Raw genomic sequence first — 24,030 nt, 5'->3', positions numbered from 1 at the left:
ACTAGTATAAGAAATCTCTGCCAGGATAATTACATACACTCATTGGTGAGAGAAATATCCTTAAAATTACCTTATTATTAGGGATAAATGATTTACTTGTTAGTTCCATAACAACAAAAGAATTCTCATTCCTAATCACAGTGTTTTCATTGTGTCTGTTAGTGGCATTTTATATTTTAATATATTAATTTAAAAAATAATATAAAACAGAGGTGAGAATTTATAATATTTTAATATTGAATATTTTCTTATTATATTTATATACCATTTTTGAAAAAATAAACTACCTAATAAAAGTTGATTCCAGGAAATTAGAATATGATAATTTATAAATTTAATGTCTCCTACAATAATAATGAATTTTAGTGTTACTTCTAGAGTTAAATTGCTTAGTTCTCTATTTCTAGCTATTCAAAGCCAAACAACTGGGGTGGAAACATAGATCACTGAAGCCAAATCCATCTGGGTTTGACCCCCAGTTCTGCTGTGTGATCAATGGCAAGTAATTTCTTCACTATTCCTCCTGCTCCTTCCTTCCTCCCTCCAACTGTAATCACTAACTCAAGGGTTAGAAGTTTGTGATCTTGGGTAAATCAAAGAACTACTTCTCTGAATCTTGGGCCTCTTGTCTATAGGAAAAGTTGTGAAAAATGAAGGTAACATAAACGTTGCTTAACATAATGCATGGCATGTGGTGGGTAGTTAAAAAATGGTAGTTATTATACTGTGGTGACAATGGTGATGAAAGGAAATTTTTCTCTCAATGCTTTCAAAATGTGGAAGAGAGGGAAAAAAGAGAAAAGGATGAATAGCCCATCTCTTTTATACAGAAATGGAAGATTTCTGATGATTCAACCTTTGACCTGTGGGTGAATTGGTGAATCGAGTTTGAAGGAAAAAGGAGAAACAAGGAGTGATATCTAAGCTATTACTTGCTCTGAATTATGTAGTGAAAATTCCTCTGTCCACAAATTCTCCTGTGTATCATAAACTTTCTCCTCAAAATCTTCAGGTATAAAAAAAGCTGTTAATACACACAAGACTTTAAAAGAAAGGTCCTTTCTTCTTAAGACCTGATTCTTATATGAAAAATTCATTTCTTCCTTGTCTTATGTTTGCCATTTTTTGGACTAAAACATTCATCAAAAATAGTATATGGTAGTGTTTGTTTCTCTGATTACCTATTATATCACCAGAAGAAATTTTATTTTGATTACCATAGTTTAAAAGCTAATTCACTAAATTTAATTTTAAAATATCTCATGGCAGTGTTGAATTGATTCCAAAATCAGCTCTTTGCTTAGTTGCTTGGCAACCATCCCAATACTTAGGATCTAGAAGCTCTTGAAACCAGTATGACATAGTAGTTAGGCACCTTGGCTCCATTGTCAGACACACCCGGGTTCGAATTGACATTACTATATTTTAGATGTGTGACCTTGAAAAAGTCACTTACATATTTCTGCTCAGTTTCCTAATTGTAACAGAGGTAATTGAATGCTTCTCCAATAGAGTTTTTCTGAGAGTTAAATGACAATGTGAGTAAAGGGCTTGTCGTTTATATGCTATATAGTTAGTTCTCAAAAATATTAGTATATAGTGAGAGGAGCAAATATTGAAAGCAAAAAACATGATGAAAACAAAAAACATGATGAAAACAGGCTAAGAAGCACTGGGGGAAAATATATTAATTAAAATGGGAAATTTTTAAAATTCTTCATTCCTTTCATTGAATATAAATGTAATATATGCTCCTGGTACAGACACCAGGAAATATGAAAGACAGCACATAAAGGAAGATAATATTTACACATACCCATTGCTGAATCTTAGTATAAGTTTAAAATTTTAAAACATGTAAAAATTTTAGAGCCTTAGAGAAGCTCCAAAATAAATAGTCTGAGGATTTAAAAGGTGAATCAAAGGGAGAAAGCTAGCAAAGCAGTGGGCTAGTTTAATTATCATAATACAAAAAACATGCCCAGTGATGAAAAAAATCAGTCCAATTAAAAATAATTGAAGATATGGAGGTTGGGATGAGCTTAAAAGTGCTTAAAGCTGCTGATAAACCTGGCCTACCTGGGGTGGAGGTATGCAGCATAGGACAGTTGAATGGCTTCGTGTAGAGGATGTTGACACAGAAATAGCTGTGTGTAAACTTAATTTAGTAGAAGATAGGACCTGTTTCCCAATGTAGAAATAAAAAAAATAATTTAAGAAGACTTCATGTATTTGAAAATTAAGAAGCATACTTAAAAATACAATAAAAATGAACTATAGAAAATAAATAAAACAAACAAAAATAGAAAAAATAAAATAACTTCTCTCAAAAAAAGCTACTTAAAAACAGTTAATGAGATAAATTTTAAGTCAAAATATAAATTTATAAATATTTAAAATAGAATAAGAATGAAATCACTATGTAGTTTATGAGATGCAACTAAAATAATACTTTGAGAGAGATTTATAGCTGTAAATGATTATATTAGAAAAGAGATAAAATGGAAAATTAAGAAACAAGCAAAAAGAGAAGAAAGTTAGAAGGAAAATAAGAACTAACCCAAGTTTGAAAGGAGAAGTAATAAAAACCAGTAACAAATGATATAAAAACCAAAACATGGTAGAGGATAATAAAGCTAAATGCTGGCTTTTTTGAAAAGAATCTTAAAATAGCTAATCCATTGGCATAGTTACTTAAGAAGATGCAAATAATTAGAAATGTAAATGGGTAATAACTAGAACTAGAGCAGAGATTAAAAGGTGATTAAAAACACTATAAATTCTTTACACCAAATAGACTTGAGAATGTAGGTGAAATGTCAAATTTCTAGGAAAAAAAAACTTAACAAACTATTTTAAGAAATACAAAACAGTTCCAGTCAAGACGGCAGAGTAGGTAAACACAGTACTCACATCCTCCCATGACCACATCAAAATTACAACTAAACTACAGAACAACCACCATTGGGAACCACCTGAAGTGTACCTAGCTGAGCACAAGTCCTATAACTAAGGTTATGAGAAGAAACCATGTGGAGACTTTAGGAGGGGTGGAGATACAGAATGGGCTGGTCCCATACCCATGTGTGACAGGTAGAAATTGGGAGGGATATCTTGCCTGCAGAGTCTCCTCTGAGATAAAGGGGTCTCATCCCCACACAAGGCTGCCCAGTCCAGGGTTTCAGTGCCCTGAAGAGAAGACCCCATAACTTTTGGCTATAAAACACAGCAGGGATTGTGGCTGAGTGAGACAGAGGGCTTTGGAGTCCCAGGCATTCCTTTTAAAGGGCCTGGCAAATAGACTTACTCAGACTAACCTGCTCTAAGCTCTTAGCATGGAGGTAGCAACTGGAAAGGCTCTTAGGGACATATGTGGAGGAACTGAATCGCCTGGCTTTGGGACAAGAGCTTGGGGGCAGCTTTCTGTGAAACAAAACTGCTGGCAGAGGCCATTGTTCCTTTTCTAAGGTCCCCTCTACCCTCTGTAGGGCCAGCAGGTGGGTGCCATATCTGAGTCTCCATTAACCTGGTTCACACTGTTTGCCCTGCCCTGGTGATTCCCCGAGACCACCTCCTCCCCTCAACTTGTGGGCTCAGTCAAGCTGCTTTCAGTGGCTTTTCCATACAAATGGCCTGTCTAGTAGGCCAATGTTTTAGAGTTTCCTAAAATCTCTCAAACAAGTTAGCATCTGGCCTCAGTGTGCCACATACCTTAGTCTAAGTGGCCCCAAGCCAGGCATTAGCAGCAGCTGGCCTTGGTTCACAGCTTGGCCTCGGTTCACAGCTTGGCCTCACCTGGGCACCTCCAAGCCCTGAACAAGTGGTGACCATCTGCAAATCACTTTGTAGCTCATGCTGGGTGGGTCAGGACAGGGCACAGGCAGCAGCTGAGTTTGACCTGCACCTTTCGGGAGGAGAGACAGTTAGTGTACTTAGTGGACAGTGTCAGGCCATGCTGAAGCACCACCTAACCACCTCTATGACCATCACACTCAAGGGACAGACTCAACAGGCACTGGAACACTGCTGAAGTTGGTCCTGCTCTGTGGGGTGGGCCCCTGCATAGCACCTTCTCTGCTGTGTCTCAGCCAGTCCTCGAAGTCAACTGTCCTGGAGGCTGGGGCAATCAGTCCCTCACTTTGATGTGCCAACAGTAATCAAAGCTCAACTATAATAGGAGGGTGCACACAGCCCACATGGGGGGGTTGTATCTGGAGTGCCATATTGGGGTGACCAGGGAGCCTGCAACACTGAGTCCCATTGGACACCTACTACATTAGGTCACTCTACCAAGACTGGAAGATATAGCAGCTCTACATGATACATAAAAACAAATGCAGGGAGGCAGCCAAAATGAGGAGACAAAGAAACATGGCCCAAGTGAAAGAACAGTAGAAAACTCCAGAAAAAGAACTAAACAAAATAAATACAAGCAACATACCAGATTCAGAGTTCAAAATACTAGCTGAAAGGATGTTCAACAAACTTAGGTGAAGAATAGATCAGTTCACCGAGAGCTTCAACAAAGAGCTAGGAAACATAAAAAAGGACCCGTCAGAAATAAAGAATACAATAACTGAAATGAAAATACAGTAGAAGAAATTAACAGTAGAGTAGAGAAGGCAGAGGATTGAATCAGCAATTGGGAAGATGAGGTAGCAAAAAATACCCAATCAGAACAACAAAAAGAAAAAAAGAATAAAAATCAATGAGGGTAGTTTAAGAGACCTCTGAGACAACTTCAAGCACACCAACATTTGCATAGCATTGGGGTGCTGGAAGGAAAAGAGAGAGTGAGCAAGCAAGGAACTGAAAACCTGTTTGGAAAAATGATAGAAAACTTCCTTAACCTGGTGAAGGAAATAGGCACACAAATCCAGGAAGTGCAGAGAGTCCCAAACAAGATGAGTCCAAAGAGACCCACACCAAGACACACCATAATTAAAATGGCAAAGAGTAGAAACAAAGAGAGATTCTTAAAAGCAGCAAGAGAAAAGCAGTTAGGTACCTGCAAAAGAGCTCCCATAAGACTGTTAGCTAATTTCTCAATGGAAATGTCACAGGCGAGAAAGGATTGGTAAGAAATATTCGAAGTGATGGAAGGCAGGGTCCTACAACCAAGATTACTCTACTCAGCAAGGTTATTATTTAGAATAAAAAAAACAGATAGATCTTCCCACACAACAAAAAGCTAAAGACATTCACCACAATCAAGCCAGTATTACAAGAAATGTTAAAGGGGTCTTCTTTAAAAAGAAGAAAGAAAACAAAGAAAAATATGGATAATAACATGGCAATAAATGCATATCTGTCAATAATTACTTTAAATGCAAATGGATTAAATGCTTCAATCAAAAGACATGGGGTATATGAATGGATAAGTAAACAAGACCCATACATATATTCTCTACAAGAAACTCACTTCAGATTGAAAGACATACACAGACTGAAAGTAAAGGGATGGAATAAGAGAGTTCATGAAAATAAAAATGAAAAAAAGGGGGGGCTGGAATAGCAAGACTTATGCCAGGCTTTAAATAGACTTTAAAACAAGGACTGTAACAAGAGACAAGTAGGAGTCAGCAATTCCACTTCTGGGTATTTATGTGAAGAAACCCAAAACTCTAAATCAAGAAGACATATGTTCACTGTAGCATTATTTAAAGTAGGCAAATTATGGAAGCAACCTAAATCCCCATCAATAGACAAATGAATAAAAAAGATGTGGTACATATTTGCAATGGAATATTACTCAGCTGTGAAAAGAATGAAATCTTTCCATTTGTGACAATAAAGACAAACACTATGATTTTGCTTATCTGGAGAATCTAAAGAACAAAAATAAGTGAACAAACAAAAACATAAACAGGATCATAGATACAGAGAACAATTTGAGTTTGCTTTGGATTGAGTTGGGTCTACTTGCTGTACAATTTACCACTTCTCATAGTGCTCATTAGGGGTGGGGGGTTTGAGGGTGTGGGTAAAAATGGTGAATGGATTAAAAAGCACAAATTGGCATTTACAACCTAATCATGGGGATGTAAGTACAGCATAGGGAATAGAGTCAGTAACGCTTTGGTGGCTATCTAAGGTGTCAGATGGGTGCTGAACCTATTGGGGTGATCACTGCATTGGCTATATGGATGTCTGTTCACTGGGTTGTACACCTGAAACTAACATAGTATTGTATGTCAACTGTAATTGAAAAATAAAAAAATATTAAAACAAAAAAATAAACATTTACTCAAACCCCAAAACAAAATAAACAAGCAAACCAGACCTATAGTACTTATGAAGATTAGGGCCATATTTATCACTTCAATTTTAGTCACCATTTAGCTCATCAGTTGAGTTTGCTTTGGATTGAGTTGGGTCTACTTGCTGTACAATTTACCACTTCTCATAGTGCTTTGGCTTCAGTAAATTAACTTCTATACTGGAGTCTTTTTCTAAGTTTTCAAGAACTATTGCAAAGGGTGTGTATAGTTAAAAATATTCCTTTCCCAGTTGATTTTTGATAGGGTTCTGTTTGACAACCATTGATCCAGACCTTCAGGATCATTCACACTCACCTCTTAATCTAAAGAGAGGCATTACAATAAATGTAATTACTTTTATTCACCTGCAAGTGTTAAATCAACTTTGGCCACACATTTTCAATCCATGGTTGAAATTGTAAAATATATCTTCAGTGGTAATTTTTCTTTCTTCAGTTGATTAATAAGGAGAATTAAGGGAAAATATCATGAGAGCCTCTTTAACAGCACAAGTAAGCCAATCCTGACTGTTTCTTTTAATAGGATGTGGATACTTGTCTGACCATGCCTCCAGTAATCTACACATCACTCTTCAAAATTTACCACTTTAGTCAAAGCATTTCATTTAATATTAAAGCTTATTTTGTACCTACTAAATTTTATTTTTCAACTATGGGTGAAAAAAAAGAGGGAAAGCAAAGAAGGTAAAAACAAAGTTTCATTGAGTAACTGCTAGATATCAGACCAGTGTGAGAAATTACTCATTTAGTCCTCCTAACACAGTGAGGTAGATGATATTACTACTTTACAGATAGAATGAACTCAACCACATACAAATTAACAACTTTCCTGAAGGTTACTTAAACAACTACTAACTTCTCAGTTCTGTTTGACTCCATATCTTGTGCTTCTTTTGCTGTTCTACTTCAAACACATGTTAGAGAGTCTGTACACTTACACCTAACATACACACACACACTGACAAGTAGTTTCTTCATTTTGAAAATGAAGAATTAATTAGGATTAACTATGATGAAGAAGACAGAGTCTTTGCTCTCACAGAAAAGCTTATATTTGAGTAGAAAACGTATATACTATGGGAACACACAGCAGAGTTAGCTAATCCACTTTAGGGCCAGTTTCATTCAATGCTAATTTGCTTATTTTATGGTATCATGTAGGATTTTGTAAAAGAAGCTTAATGAGTAAAGAATAGTCCTCAACAAAATATTATCAAACCAAATTCAGCAATACATTAAAAATGTCATATATCATGATCAAGTGGGTTTTTTTTCCTGGAATGATTAAGTGGGATTTATTCCTGGGATGTAATGTTGGTTCATTATTTAGGAATCAACTAATATGATGTACCACATAAACAAAATGAAGGATAAAAATCGTATGATCATATGAATGGATGAAGAAAAAGCATTTGACAAAATCCAGGTCCATTTATGATAAAAACTCTCAGAGAAGTAGGAATAGAGGGGACATACCTCAATACAATACAGGCCATACATGACAAATCCACAGCTGATGAAAAGTTTAAGTTGTTTTCCTTAAGATCAGGAACAAGACAAGGATGCTGACTTTTACCACTTCTATTTAACATAGCATAGGAAGTTCTAGACACAGAAATCAGGTAAGAAATAAAATACATCTAATGAAATGGCAAGGAAGAGGTAAAACTGTCATTATTTGCAGATGATGTGATACTGAATCTAAAGAGCCATAAAGATTTCACAATAAACTATTAAAACTGACAAATGAAAGTAGCATGATATAAAATTAATATTAAAAATTTGGTTGCATTTTATACACCAGTAATGAACCATCAGAAAGAGAAATTAAGAAATCAACCCCATTTACAAGTGTATTAAAAATACTAAGAAATAAATTTAACCAAGGAAGTAAAAGACTGGTACTTGGAAAATAATAAGACATTGAATAAAGAAATTGAAGAAGATACAAATTAATGGAAGCATACAGCTTGCTCATGGATGGGAAAAAATAACATTGTTAAAATGTCCATGGTACCCAGAACAATTTATATATTCAATACAATCTCTATCAAAATACCAATGGCATTTTTCATAGAACTAGAATAAATAATTCTAAAATTTATCTTGAATAGCCAAAGCAATCCTTTTTTTCTTTTTTTTATTGCATAAATTACAGCCAAAGCAATCTTGAGGAAGAAGAACAGAGTTCAAAGATTCAAACTAGTATCAAAATATACTATAAGACTGTAGTAATCAAAACAGCATGGTACCAACACAAAAAACAGGTATTTAGATCAATGGAACAAAATACAACCCACACCTATATGGTCAATTAATTTATGACAAAGAGTAAAGAAATACAAAGGGGCAAAGACAGTGTATTCAATAAATGGTGTTGAAAAAAATTGGATATATATATGCAAAAAATGAAATGACCACTTTCTTATGCCATATAAAAGAATAAACTCAAAATGTACTAAAGATTTAAAGGTGAGACCTGAAACTGTTAATACTAGAAGAAAACATGGACAGCAAACTATTTGACATTGCACTTAGTAATATTTTTTTTGATATGTCTCCTTAGGCAAGGGAAACAAAAGAAAAAATAAACAAAATGGACTATATCAAACTAAAAAGGTTTTGCACAGAAAAGGAAGCCATTAACAAACCAAAAAGACAACCTACTGAATTGAAGAAGATATTTGCTAATGACACATCCAATAAGGTGTTAATAACCAAAATATATAAAGAACTCACACAACTTCACACCAAAACAAACAAACAAGCAAACAAACAAAAAAACCCCAAACAAGTGATTAAAAACTGGGCAGAGGACCTAAATAGAAATATCTCCAAAGAGGACATACACATGGTAAATAAACATATGAAAAGATGCTCAATGTCACTATCAGAGAAATACACATTAAAACCACAATGAGATGCCATCTCACACCTGTTAGAATGGCTATCATCGATAAACCAACAAACAAGTATTGGCAAGAATGTAGAGAAAAGGGAATTCTTGTGCACTATTAGTGAGATGGAAAATTGGTGCAGCAACTATGGAAAACAGTATGGAGGATCCTCAAAAATTAAAAATGAAACTACCATATAACCCAGCAATCCCACTCCTGGGTATTTACCTGAAGAAAACCAAAACACTAATTTGAAAAAAAAATATGCATCCCTATGTTCATTGCAGCATTATTTACAATAGCCAAGATATGGAAGCAACCCAAGCACCCATCAATAGACGAAGGAATCATGCTAAATGTAATAAGTCAGACAGAAAAAGACAAGTACCACATAATTTCACTTTATATGTGTAATCTAAGAAATAAAATAAACAAACAAAACAGAAATAAATTCATAGATACAGAGAACAAACTGATGATTGCCAGATGAGAGGGGATCTTGGGGGCTGGTTGAAAAAGGTAAGGGGATTAAGAAGTACAAATTGGCAATTACAGAATAAGCATAGGGAATATAGACACTAACATTGTAATTATGATGTATGGTGTGAGGTGGGTACTAGACTTACTGGGGGGAATTACCTCATGAGTTATATAAATGTCTAATCAATATGTAGTACTGAAATGATTATAATATTGAATGTCAATTGTAATTGAAAAATATTAAAAATGGGTAAAGAATAGTTGAATTATAATGATATTTACAAACTGATGAGCTTTCTAAGATCTTATTTAATGTACACTAAATATCTATGATAGGATTTTTGACTACCAATTAACTATAAAATGGAAATTACATTCTAAATTTAGAAAATTACCTAAGAAGAATCAAGGTTCTATGGTTTTATAGAAGTTGAGAACATTATCTCATATTATTTCCTTGAGGCTCCTGAATTTAAATTTTAAATCTATGTCAATGATTGGGAGCTAAATGTCCCATAGGATTACTAGGGAATTTTAGTTCTTATTCTCCAGAGTCTTAATTCTTAGGAGGTTCTATTTCTATTCTATGTTACAAATGCAATCATAAGAAAAGTAAGAATTTTTCTTGGTTTATGGTAAAGCTATGTACTAGTAAAAACTCTCACTTTGGGCTTGATTCCAAAAGGCAGTATGTAAACTGCCTTAGCTTGTTGATTCTGATAAGAGAATGCTTCAACTATGACTATATTCTATGAGTTTACTGCCATCCCCTGTGTCTACTAATTGAAATCTGCTATGTAGATTCTATAGTTTCCATTTAGTAAATGTATAGCTATTATAATAAGATATAGAACTGTTAGACCTCAATTCATCTGTAATGTACTTTAAAAGATAGCCTGAATAATAAAACAAGTAAAAACACATTCTCTAGCACTAATCTGATTTTTAGAAGGTAAACCTAACACAGTCATCTATCAGAGTGGATGAAAGATGTTAGAGGATTATTAATCAGAGAGAAGAATGCTAACTTGCAGCAAAAAATGCATATATAAGCACCTTTCCATTCTTCCTGGAAATTGCTTGATCCTGGCTCATTTCCCAGCTCTGACATATCATTTTCATTTTAAAAATGACAGCTTACTAAAATGAGAAAAATGTATTAGTCATTACATAAAAGAGAGGTGATAGATTTTTCTTAAATGTAGGTTTCAGTAAAATATGAATTTATCTGTTTTGAAGAAGAAAAAATGTATTTTCTTGGTTCTGTTACATGTTTTTTCTTCTGTTACATATGGTTAATGGAAAACCAATAAAAATTACTTGAAGAATGTAGCTTTTCTTTGAAAACATTTACACAAAACAAGTGCAACAACACACAGGATAGGAAAACAACAAAATAAAAAGACAACCCACAGAATGGGAGAACATATTCACTGCTACATCTGATAAGGGGTCAATGTCCAATATGCATAAAGAGCTTACAAAACTCAACACCAAAAAACAAACAACCCAGTTAAAAAGTGGGTAAAGGACCTGAATAGACACTTCTCCAAAGAGGACATACAGATGGCCAATAGACATATGAAAATATGCTCAATATTACTAATCATCAGAGGAATGAAAATTAAAATTATGATGAGATATAATTTTACAACTGGTAGAATGGTTATCATTAATAAATCAGCAAACAAGTGCTGGTAAGGATGTGGAGGAAGGGGAACTCTTTTGCACTGTTGATGTGAATTCAGATTGGTGCAGCCACTGTGGAAAACAGTATGGAGATACCTCAAAAAATTAAAAATGGATCTGCCTTTTGACCCAGCAATCTCACTCCTGGGAATATAACTGAAGGAACACAAAACACTAATTTGAAAGAACAGAAGCACACTTATGTTCACTGCAGCAGTATTTACAGTTGTCAAGATATGGAAGCAGCCCAAGTGTCCATTAATAGATGAGTGCATAAAACAACTATGAGACATTTACATGATGGAATTCTACTGGGCCATAAAAAAGAAGAAAATTTTACCCCTTGCAACATTATAGATAGATCTGGAGAACATTATGCTAAGTGAAATAAGCCAGTCACAGAAAGACAAAGACCATAGAATTTCACTCATATGTGGAATCTAATGAGTGGAACTAACAAGCAAAACAGACAGACTCATAGATGGAGAGCAGAGACAACTGGCAAGAGAAGGGGGAGTTAGGGGATAGAGGGATTGAGCAAAAAGGAAAAAAGACTGCTGCACATGGACGACAGTGTGGTGATTCTGAAGGGAGACAAGTGGAAAGGGACTAAATGGTAATGGAAAAAATACAATAAAGATAAAACTTCAAAAAACAAACGCATGAAAGTAAAAGTATGTGATTTTAAAAACTGCTTTAATGTTGTTTTAAAAGTCACTTATTTTTAAAAAAAGCAAAAAGTGAGATCTGAATTTTAATGTTGAGAAAAATGTGAACATAAGATGAGCATTACACAGGACAGTGGCCATGGAAGTCAGAATCTGTTAAGGAGTATGGAACAACTCACTTGCTGAATCAACTAGCCCTGAAAATGGATGGCGCTGGAGTGTTGGGCCCATACTCAGCTATTGATGGCAGTCAGTGGTGCGTGAGCATTGCTAATGAACATAGACACTAAAATCCTCAACAAAATATTGGCAAGCCACATCCAGCAATACATTAAAAAAAAAAACTATACATCATGACCAAGTGGGATTCATCCCAGGGATGCAAGGATGATACAATATTTGCAAATCAATAACCATAATACAGCACATAAACAAAATGAAAGGCAAAAATCACATGATCATTTCAATAGATGTGGAAAAATATTTGATAAGGTACAGCACCCATTTATGATGAAAACAGTCAGCCAAGCGGGAATAGAGGGAGCAAGGGAGCATTCCTCAATCTAATAAAGGCCATATATGAAAAATCTACAGCCAACATCATACTCAATGGACAAAAACTTAGAGCTTTCCCACTAAGATCAGGAACAAGACAAGATTGTCCACTTTCACCACTTCTATTCAATATAGTATTGGAAGTTTTAGCCACAGCAATCAGACAAGAAAAGGAAAGAAAAGGCATCCAAATAAGTTGGAAAGGAGGAAACAAAACGGTCATTGTTTGCAGATGACATGATAGTGTACATAGAAAATCCTATAGACTCTGCCAAAAAACTGCTCAACCTAATAAATGAATTGGCAAAACAGTGGGATACAAAGTCAATATTAAGAAATCAAAGGCATTTTTGTATACTAACAATGAAATATCAGAAGCAGAAATCAGGAAAAAAATCCCATTTGATATAGCAAAAAGAAAAATAAAATACCTAGGAATAAACCAAGGAGGTAAAAGACCTGTATGCAGAAAACTACATGACACTGAAGAAAGAAATCAAGGAAGACACAAACAAATGGAAACGTATACCATGTTCATGAATCAGAAGAATTAACATAATCAAAATGTCCATACTCCCCAAAGCAATTTACACATTCAATTCAATACCTATTAAAGTACCAATGGCATATTTCACAGACACAGAAAAAACACTTCAAAAATTTATATGGAACCATGAATGACTCCAAATATCTGCTGCAATTTTGAGAAAGAAGAGCAAAGTAGGAGGGATCACAATACCTGGTACCAAATTGTATTACAAGGCCACTGTAATCAAAACAGCCTGGTACTGGCATAAAAACAGGCACATGGACCAATGGAACAGAACAGAGCCCAGAAAGAAACCCAAGTCTCTACAGTCAATTAATTTTCAACAAATGGGGCAATGACATAAAATGGAGTAAAAATACCCTCTCCAACAAATGGTGTTGGGAGAGCTGGACAGCTACATGCAAAAAATGAAACTTGAGCACCAACTTACACCATACACAAAAATAAATTCAAGGTGGATAAAAGATTTAAATATAAGTCATGACACCGTTAAAGTTGTAGAGGAGAACATAGGCAGGAAAATCTCAGATATTTCACACAGCAGTGTTTTGCCTGATATGTCCCCTAGAGAAAGGGACATAAAGGAAAGAATAAACAAGTGGGATATAATCAAAATAAAAAGCTACTGCACAGCTAAAGAAAACAGTATTAAAAGAAAAAGAGAACCAACTGTACGGGAAAACATATTTGCCAATGATACCTCAGAACAAGGGTTTAACCTTCAAACTATATAAAGAATTTACATGACTGCACTCTAAGAAGACAAGCAACCCAATTAAAAAATGGGCAAAGGACTTGAACAGACTCTTCTCCAAGGAGGACATACAGAGCATCCAGAGACACATGAAAAGATGCTCAATATCACTAGCTATTAGAGAGATGCAAATTAAAACCACAATGAGTTACCACTTCACACCAGTCAGAATGGCCATCATAAACAAAGCCTCAAACAACAAGTGTTGGAGAGGTTGAGAAGAAAATGGAACCCTAGTGCACTGTTGGTGGGATTGCAGACTGGTCAATCACTATGGAAAACAGTATGGAATTTCCTCAGAAAACTAAAAATGGATCTTCCTTTTGACCCAGCAATTCCACTGCTAGGATTATATCTTGAAACACCAATCCAAAAGAACCTATGCACCCTGATGTTCATAGCAGCACAACTTACAATAGCCAAGTGCTGGAAGCAACCTAGGTGCCCATCAGTAAATGAATGGATCAAAAAACTCAGGTACATTTACACAATGGAATTCTATGCAGCAGAGAGAAAGAAGGAGCTCCTACACTTTGCAACAGCATGGAGGGAACTGGAAAGCATTATGCTAAGCAAAATAAGTCAGGCGGTGAAAGACAAATACCATATGACCTCACCTTTAATAGGAACTTAAACAAAAAAACAAACAAACAAAATATAACCAAAGATACTGAAATACAGAATAAGCTGACAGTGACCAGAGGGGAGAGGGGAGGGAATTTCAGGGGAAAAGGGTGAAGGGTTTGCAGGAACAAGCATAAAGGACACATGGACAACAACTGGGGGAGGGCATGGAAACGGGAAGGAGGTGGGTAGGGCTGGGGGGTGGGCTCGGGTGGGGTGAAAAGGCAGAAAACTGTACTTGAGCAACAATTAAAATAAAAAATGAAAAATATTAAAAAGATGAGCATTACATTTTAAAATTCAATAAACTATAGATATATATTAAGGATACTTCTATATATGACTGATTTACACACTACTGATGGTTCAATATGCAATAATTATCAAGACTTGTCCTTAGGGAACAAATAATTAAGGTTTTCATCATGTTGGTAGTTACATAGATATGATTTGTTGGTGAATGGGATTGACTCCATCCTTCAGGTGTATCTTTCCTGTCTTGCCCTATGGGATGTAAGAAGGAGGGGGTGGAGGATTCCTCTTCTATATGACTCTATCTGATCTCTGGCCTGTACTTCTTTAGCTCATATATTCACAGGCCTATTTGACAACTCAAATTGTCTTATCTTTGCTTATCTCAAAGGTACCTCAAACTCAGTAAGTCTAAACTGAATATTTAACCCCTCACTTCCTCCAAAAACACTTCAATACTTGACCATCATTTAATGTTCCTTGTTTCAGAAGATGGCACCATCCTTGCTGTTAAGCAATCCAGAAAACAATGCACTATCTTTGAAACCTTGATATGCCTCACCTTCCGTATTCAATATGTGACTCAAGCCCTAGTTATTTTACTTGCTCAATATCTCTCAAATATCTCTAATTTTTCCTAATCCAAGCTGTCATCGCCTCCGGGCTGATGATTGCACTGGCCTGTACTCTGGTTTCCCCTCTTCTGCTCTGCCACTTTCAACCATTCTCCATATTACAATCTTCTGAATGTTTTCAAATAAACCTGCTATTATCATCCCCTTACCTAAAACCCTTCAGTGGCTTCTTACTGTCCTTACTATGGCCTAATCTTCACATTACCACACTGGTCTTCAGCTTCTGAAACCCTTCTTGAAGCACAGGGTCTTTGCATGGCTGTCTCTGTTGCCTGCAAGGTTCTCCCAATGGTCCCTCTACCCCCATCCTCCTGGCCTAATTAATGCCTATGCTTCCTTCCAATCTCAGATTAATTTCTACAGAAATCCTCCCTGATTCCCTTGATTGGATTAATACTACCTTATTCAATGTTTTCCTAACATCATATATAATTATTTTGTAAAAATCTGTCTCCTTGGTTAGATTGCAAATTTCATGTAAGGAGAGTTTGTATATTTAAAACATGTTTTTTTGTGTGTGTGTTCATTGTTCTGTTCCAGTATCTAGCAAAGCTTTTTAATTTCTATTTTTACTTACTAGTACTCTAAATATTTATCCTTTATAATAAAAGTTTCAAAGTTTAGATATACAGTAGCCCCACCTCTTACTCATGGTTTTGTTTTCCATGGTTTCAGTTACCTGTGGTCAACTTTGTTCTGAAAATATTAAATGGAAATCACAGAAATAAACAACTCATGAGTTTTAAATTGTGTGCCATTCTGAGTGGCACATTGAAAACTCATAGCCTCCCAATCTGTCCCACCTGGGATGTTAATCATCCCTTTGTTCAGCGTACCCACGGAGCATATGGTAACGCATTAGTTACTTAGCTGTCTCAGTCACCAGATTGACTGGCATCGTGTTGCACTGCTTGTGCTTAAGTAACCCTTATTGTTGCCTAGTGCCTAATGCCTTATGGAATCAAAATGCCTACATCGTTCACCTCAGCTTATCTCATCTCTTAGGCATTGCACCATCTCACAAAATCACAAGAGGAAGGGTGAGGACAGTACAATAATATATTTTTTGAGGGTGCTCCTTCCAAAAAGATAAGATATATTGAGAGAGGTAGAGGCCACATTAACTCAACTTTTATTATGGTATATTATTATAAATGTTCTATTTTATTAATAGTTATAGTTACTGTTGTTAATCTGTTACTGTGCCTAATTTTTTAATCACTCTTTATCATAGGTATGCATGTACAGGAAAAAACAGTATAGATTGGGCTCAGTACTATCTGAGTCCAAGCATCCACTGGGTGTTTTGGAACACATCTTCTGTGGATAAGGGGGGACCACTGTGCTGTCCTAAATAACTTGTAGGTCATTTTGAATAAATTACTGAGTTACTGTTACAATGGAAATATACCTTTTTAAAAAAAGGTATTCAATAGAGTTTATCTCGGTAACAGAATCAACTGTTTGTAAAATGATTTTTGAACAATATTTTTTGGTTTGCTCTTTCCTTCCACCACAAATTACCACAGTTATGTCAATTTGTTTGTCTTACATATTGATGGCTCTAAAGTAGTTTTCAGGGAATTACCCAACTGTTTAGCAATGTGACTGTAGTTTGGGGGAAGAGTATATGCTTCTAGGACTTTGCTTTCTTTCGTATAGCCAAGTGTCTCACTTGGCTATCAAAGTTGTAGTGTATGGAATGTTGTCTTGTTCCCCGTGTTCAGTTCCTTGTCTTGTTTTCTTGTCTAGTACCCCAGCTACTCTGTGACAGTGGTCCTGCCTTATTTTCCATGCCTGACCCTGTATCCTAATTACCATAACAAGTTTCTTTTACATGCTGTTGAAACTTGGCACCATGACCTTAAATTTCTAACTATTGCCTTTTCCTGGTATTTCCATAAAAGAATATATAATGCTCATCTGCTGTGACTTTATCCTGTGACCTACAGACAGTGTTTTCACTCTTGTTTATTATTTGTACATCCTTTTGTACAACTGACTACATGTCCATTCAGTATTTATGAGTCTGTGAGGCCTCTGGGCCTTGGTCAATCCTATCTTGAACTGCCCTCCAATGAAATGAGTACCTTCTAGCTTGAGGAACTGGGCTATCTTGCAGGATCCTTGTCCAGACGAGTTAAGTCATCCATTTATTCATTCGTAAGCATTTATTTGATAGGTTAGGAGATCATCTACAATTTGTCAGGCCCTGAGACTATAAAGTCAATGAAGTAATGATCCCTTTCCTTAAAGAATGTAGAGCTTTCAGGAGAAATACAGCAACTACACCACAGCACCGTGTCAGCAATGCATAGAGTCCTAGGGAAGCACAAAGGAAGGGGCCTTTGTTCAGACTGGGGAATATGTGAGGGCGAGAAAAGACTTGAATGTGAACATTGAATAGTTTTTAAGTAAAAGTAGGCATTAGCTAAATGGGAAGGATGGGAGAAAGGCATTTCCAGGTAGAAGAAATGGGAGGCTCAATGTCACAGGTATGAAACACCTTGGTGGGTTCTTAGAACTATAGGGGGTTACAGTGTGAATTGCACTTAAAGGGTGGGGGTGGTAAATGAGGCTGGGGAGGTGTGTCAGGAAGCAGACAGTGACAGAGTTTGTATATGAAACTACAGTTTAACCAATTTTAGTACAGTAAATTCTCATTTGCAGTAGCTATGGTTCATAAAGTTGCTGCCAACATTGAATTAGCAAATACTGAACTATTGATCCTAGGTTCCTGCCTGCCTTTGGTCACATTTCATCAATGGATCAATATATAACTTTGTTTTATGTGTGTTTGTATTTAAAGACACCTTATTTAAAATACATTGTTGATTCATCAATATTGAACTTGTGGCCAGCATCACTTATGACTTATGTCTGAACAAAGATTATCGAATGCATATATTTTTCCCACTAGACACATCACAATTTCTTGCACTTTGGAACACTAGACAGCATTTCAGCACTGGAAGACTTTTTTTAACAGCAAAATAATTTTTAAAAAAGCTAAAAACGTGGCACTAAATAAGCTGCAAAAAGGAAACTTGTTTGTAGTAGAAGAGCTGAAACAAGATGGCAGAGCATCATCTCATTCATCCTCAGCTAGAAATGTGTGCATTTGGGCAACTCTAAATTCTCACTGTTTGTGACGTCCATCATTGACTGTGAGAGCACCATTAATATGGATTTTGATGTTACAAATAAATTGTAGGTAGTAAGTGAATGTGCAAATTTTACCATCACAGTGGCTTAGGGAAACTATAAAATCTTACGAGCCAAAAAGACAAATGACTGCATCACCTCAGGTTCTGAGGGCATTCCTGAGCACACTTCATGTGACTAACATGACTTATCACAGAAAAATGATAAAATGATGAAGTAAATATAGATACATAAATTGCTTAACTTACTTATCTGGCTACCCTATAACTTGCCCATGATTTTTCATCTTGACTGTGATAGAGACAAAGGGAAAAAAAGAACACTGTATTTTGGATTTCAGGTATGTCATTATTCTTTTCTAAGTCACATGATCCACAGAATAATCCAGTTCTTTAATAAATCCTATTTGACTTGTCCTGCTGCTTTTAAGGTATTTACTAATTTGAACAATAAGACTTTTGTAAGTGAAATAAAATTTACATCTCTGCATTTATTTAAAAAATACATGACCTTGCACTGGCCAGGTGGCTCAGTTAGTTAGAGCATTGTCTAATACACTGAAAAGTTGCAGATTTGACCCCTGGTCTGGGCACACACAACGTATAGGAGGCAACCAATTGATGTTTCTCTCTCACATTTATTTTTCTCTCTGTCTCCCTTCCCCTCTCTCTAGAATCAATGGATATATCCTAGGGTGAGGATTAGAAAAAAAAAAGAAATACGTGATCCTTTTTAAGATTTTATTTATTAATTTTTAGTAAAAGGGAAAAGGAGAGAGAAAGAGAGGGAGAGAAATATTGATGTGTGAGAGACATCAATTGGTTGCCTCTCCCACACCCCCAACTGTGGATCTGGCCCATAACACAGGCTTTTGCCCTAACTGTGAATCATGCCTGTAACCTTTTGGTTTGCAGGGTGATGCCCAACCCACTGAGCCACACCAGTTAGGTCATGATCCCCCTCCCCCCCTTTTTTTGCTTCATTCTGCTTTTAATAGTTTAATTCAATCATTGCAAACAGATAATTAGTATGGGTCCCTGTCCAATTGTACCTTAGGGTTTTTAGTTCTTAAGGTGAATATGTCTAGAAGATAAAGTATACAGATCTTTGGGTAAAAAAGGAAGAGATGCATCTGGGGACATGACCTTACCCAATGGCTGGGTCTGTCTAGGGTAATGAATTCAGTTACTTGATCCCAAATCTAACTCCTTTCACCAGTATGTTTTCATGGACTATAGGTGTTACTAAAGAGGATTAAGAGGAGAATCTCATCTATCAACTAAACATGTTCTCTATGATTAGATTAGATATGTTTGAAAATGAAGTGGTACTGTAGATAATACAAGAGTAACTAATGTTTATATTGTATTATCTTTTAGCTATCATTTGCTTGTTATTGTGAATGCACAGACTGTTTTTGTGATTCTTCCACTTGAATTCTTTGATAACTTAAGAACAACAAGAATTTAAAAGACTAGATAGATTTTGTTGGTGAAGGAGAAATCCACTACTTCCTAATGGTATTTGTTTTATGTGGGGAAAGGGACTCTTTTAATATTACATTAAGGTGGGATAGTAAAACTAAAACAAAGCCAGATAACACTGTTACTGAAAAAAATTAGGTTTGTCTGGGAAGCTCATCCTGATCAATTTGATGCCAAGAGGATTTTCTTTACCTGAGTTCCCTACATCTTTGGTTTGGCTCCAGGACACTGACTTATAGTGATTCTGAGTATCCCTCTTACTATTGTACATTGAAAATATAGGATAACATTAAAAAGTTATATCCACTTTCATGATTCAGTGCCTGAAAATAAACCACATCAACCTTTTTAGATTCTTCTTCTAAAGGTGTCCTTATCATAGTACAATTTGTTTCTGGTTCACGGGAGCGACATATAGCAAACTCACTTTTGGTTTAGACTTACATTATGGTCCACATTGGTTGAAAGATTGTGTGATAGGACAGACTAAAACTTCATTCCCAATAGAGGATTTATCTTAGACGTTAATAATGTAGATTAAATAATTTCCTTATAAAAATATTGCATATTCACTCATGTTAAAATTTTGATTCCAGATGAATATTTCCAAATATGTCATCTATAAATATGCTTTAAAATACTGCTCTAATTTCTTCTTCCTTCTCCCAACAAATGCATCATTTATAATTCTTTTCATAGAGATAATCATCTAAAGAGCTTTCTGAAAGGTGGCAAAACTAGAAAGCAAATTAGTTTTATGATTTCAAAGAATGAGCTGACTATTCATTTATTGTAATGTTTTCAGACTACTTTAGAACTCTTAAAGGAAGAATAATGGTCCCATATTTTGCTATAAGGTCTCCTTTATGGACAGAGTAAGCCATCTAATCTTGACAGACTCAATTGTTTTTGATTTTATGCCATGGATATCCATCACAGAAATAGAAGTTGTGATTAATAGCATTTTGTCCACTAACCAAAGCATTTATAATGTATACCTGGAAAATACTCCAAAATGGAGGGTAATGTTAAAGTTTCAAAAAATTTCAATAACTAAAAAATCAGTATCAGTTGAGGGGAGAAAGCTATAAATGTACTTTTAGAAGAGATGGAAAATAAATTTTTAGATTTTTATTAATTTTAAAAAGATAGTGGAAGAAAAAGAAAACCTTTCAGGGAATTGATGGGAAATATTTTTCCTATTTTAAAATGAAAATTATTCCAGGAATTTATTTATCATATAAGTGTTCAAAACATGTAGAAGTTTCTCTTAAATCAAATAGATTATTGTAAATGCTTTATTAGTTAAAAAGAGCCACTCCCATTTATTTTCTGCCATCAAGCTAAAAATTCTAGAATAGTGATGGCAGCAATATAGAGACAGTACTATAGACTTAGAAAAACAATGGTACCCCAAAATTGATTCTATATTTTAGTAATTATAGGTAGTCATCTTTTCTCTCCTCATATATAGAGCCATGACACAAAAGCACACCTGAGAGGTGATGTGCTAAAAATGGTCTTAAAGCAGACCTTCAAACAGGTTAGCTTTTGGGAGTATTCTTGCAAAAATTATCAGCCTAGAAAATTTTCTAGATGGATATATGTGGAAAGGCTAAAGAAAATGGAGCTATTATCGTATAAAGCATATATCATCATTCATTAATTCAATTATGCATTTATTTATTCAGTCAACAAATATTTGAATTTCAGTAACTGGAAAGGCATGGGGGTTAAGTGAGTAAGGAATGAACTCTGCACTCATAGAGCAGAAGAAAGTTAACATTTGTTGAGGGGAAACTATGGTCAGATGCTTTACATCTTATCAACTTTATGAAGTAGATATTTTTACCATTCCTCCTTTTATATCTGGTGAAGCTGAGCCTTACAGGTGTTTAATAGGTTGCTCAAAGTTACACAAATAGTAAGTGGCAGAGTTAGACTTCCAAACTCACTTTGTCTCCAAAGCCCACTACTCTATGGTGCTTGTAATCTAGTCGGAAAGATGGAAACCTACCTGATTACCTGCAATCCAGATAAGAAACTGATAAATCCTACGAGAGAGGTAGGTTTGTGATTGTGAACCAACTGTAGAGGGTAGGTTACACTGAGGGTGGTGTGGGGTATAAGGGAAGGAAGGGAGTGGTAGGAGAAGTCAGCTGGGTCATGATCAGATTGCAAAGGAACTTGAATGCTATGTTGAAGGGTTTGGTCTTGATCCTGCAGAAATGGAGAGCCATGGAAAAAATGACAGTAGGTGAGTGGACTGAGCTGTATCCCCCTCAAATCCCCATGTTGAAGCCCTAACCTCCCAGTGTAACTGTATTTGGAGGTAATAAGGTTAGATGAACTTATCAAGGTGGCACCCTAATATAAGACTAGTGTCCTTATAAGAAGAGAAAAAGATACCATAGTTCTCCTTCTTCCATGTCAGGACACAGGGACAAAGTGGCCATCTACAAGCCAGGCAGAGAGGCTTCATCAGAAACCAACTCTGGTGGCACTTTGATCTCAGACTTCCAGCGTCCAGAACTATGAGAAAATAAAATTGTTTTGTTTAAGCCATTTATTCTGTGGTGTTTTGTTATGGTAGCCTCAACAGACTAATATAGTAGGAGAGCAGCATATTTGGATTTGGGATTTAGGAAGAGAACCAGTGTAGTGTGGAGAATTGCTTTGCATATTCTCTGTCTGGTCAACTCTATACATACTTTGAAACCAGCTCTTTTGAGAAGAGTTCTTGATTTTTTGAAGCTTGATTTATTGACCTTCAATATGTTTCCATAGTGTCATGTGCATACATCTATCATAATAATATATCACAGTTCTTGACTTTAATTGGCTATCTCCCCCACTAAGTTGTAAACTCCTTGAGATCAGGAACCACATCTTATCTTTGTATTCCCAGCATCTAATACAGCACTTGACACAGAGCAGGTTCTCAATAAATACCTGTGGAATTAAACAGTTAATAAGTTTATAGAAGAACCTGAGGCAAAGAAACCAGTTCTAAGACTGCTGATATAATTGTCGATTAGCAGAACATTCACTTGTAACTCATGCCATATTGTCTTATCTGTTTGACAAAAGATAAAAAATCCGATAATAGTTTATCTTTAACCTTTTATTTCTAACCCCTTCCAAAAATGAACTTAAATGAAACTTTAATTCCAAAAGTGCTGAAGAAGTTGATTTATGATGATTTTTGCCTCACTGAAAATTAGGCTCCTTCCCTCCCTTTAAGTCCTAGCAGAAATACACAGCACCTAATACCCTCTTAAGAGAAGAAAATGCTGACTATTTCTAATTACCTAATTTGTTTGGAGGAATCACCAAGAGTCCACAAAGTGAATTAACATAATCAGCAAACTCAAATGCATTGTTCTGTAATTTATGCAGAATTCCCGATAAGTCGTTCAGAGTTTGCCAGTATGTGCTATGATTAAAGATATTTAGGCCAAAGTGAATCCTCTGTCTTTGCCTTTATAGTGCAGGAACAGTCACAGAAATGGAATTTATCCATTAACTAATAAAATATTCTATAAATCACTGCATTAATTGCTGAGTTAAAGGCTGTGGCTGCATCATGAAAAACAAACAAAGGATATTGCCAAAAACAGACATATTCAGTTGATTTCACACCACCAATGTGTTTAATTTTATGAAAATAGTTCCAGATGGCAGACTCATTCCTCCGATCATTTAATTTTGACCTATTAAGATGGTCAATTATATTCAACTTTTCCTGATCTTATAATATTTCTGTTCTTAGAACATTGTGTATGGTTTGGGGCCTTATTGGATGGAAAGTATGTGAATCTATTTTTCTCCATTTCCCTTTAATTCTGTTGTTCCTATATATCCTTGGGTTCTTGCAGAGGCTGAGAACAGCCAAAGTTTAATAGAATTTCTTAATCTTCAATTAAAACTCTAATAAAGGTTTTCCATTTGTTCAAGCAAACATACCAGAAATAGATAATTTTTATATACATATGTT

At 35.5% G+C, this 24,030-nt stretch overlaps 1 protein-coding gene across 1 annotated transcript in view; it reads right to left on the bottom strand.

The window, feature by feature from the left end:
* HOATZ (HOATZ cilia and flagella associated protein) overlaps positions 1–24,030 on the bottom strand; it is a 34,051-nt gene that overhangs the window by 8,312 nt on the left and 1,709 nt on the right. The window lies entirely within an intron of this gene.

The sequence above is a fragment of the Phyllostomus hastatus genome, unplaced genomic scaffold (assembly GCF_019186645.2).
Source record: "Phyllostomus hastatus isolate PE091 unplaced genomic scaffold, TTU_PhHast_1.1 phas_contig_113, whole genome shotgun sequence".
Lineage (NCBI taxonomy): Eukaryota > Metazoa > Chordata > Mammalia > Chiroptera > Phyllostomidae > Phyllostomus > Phyllostomus hastatus.
The sequence above is the reverse complement of the archived record's forward strand: the minus strand, read 5'-3'. Positions and strand labels throughout refer to the sequence as shown.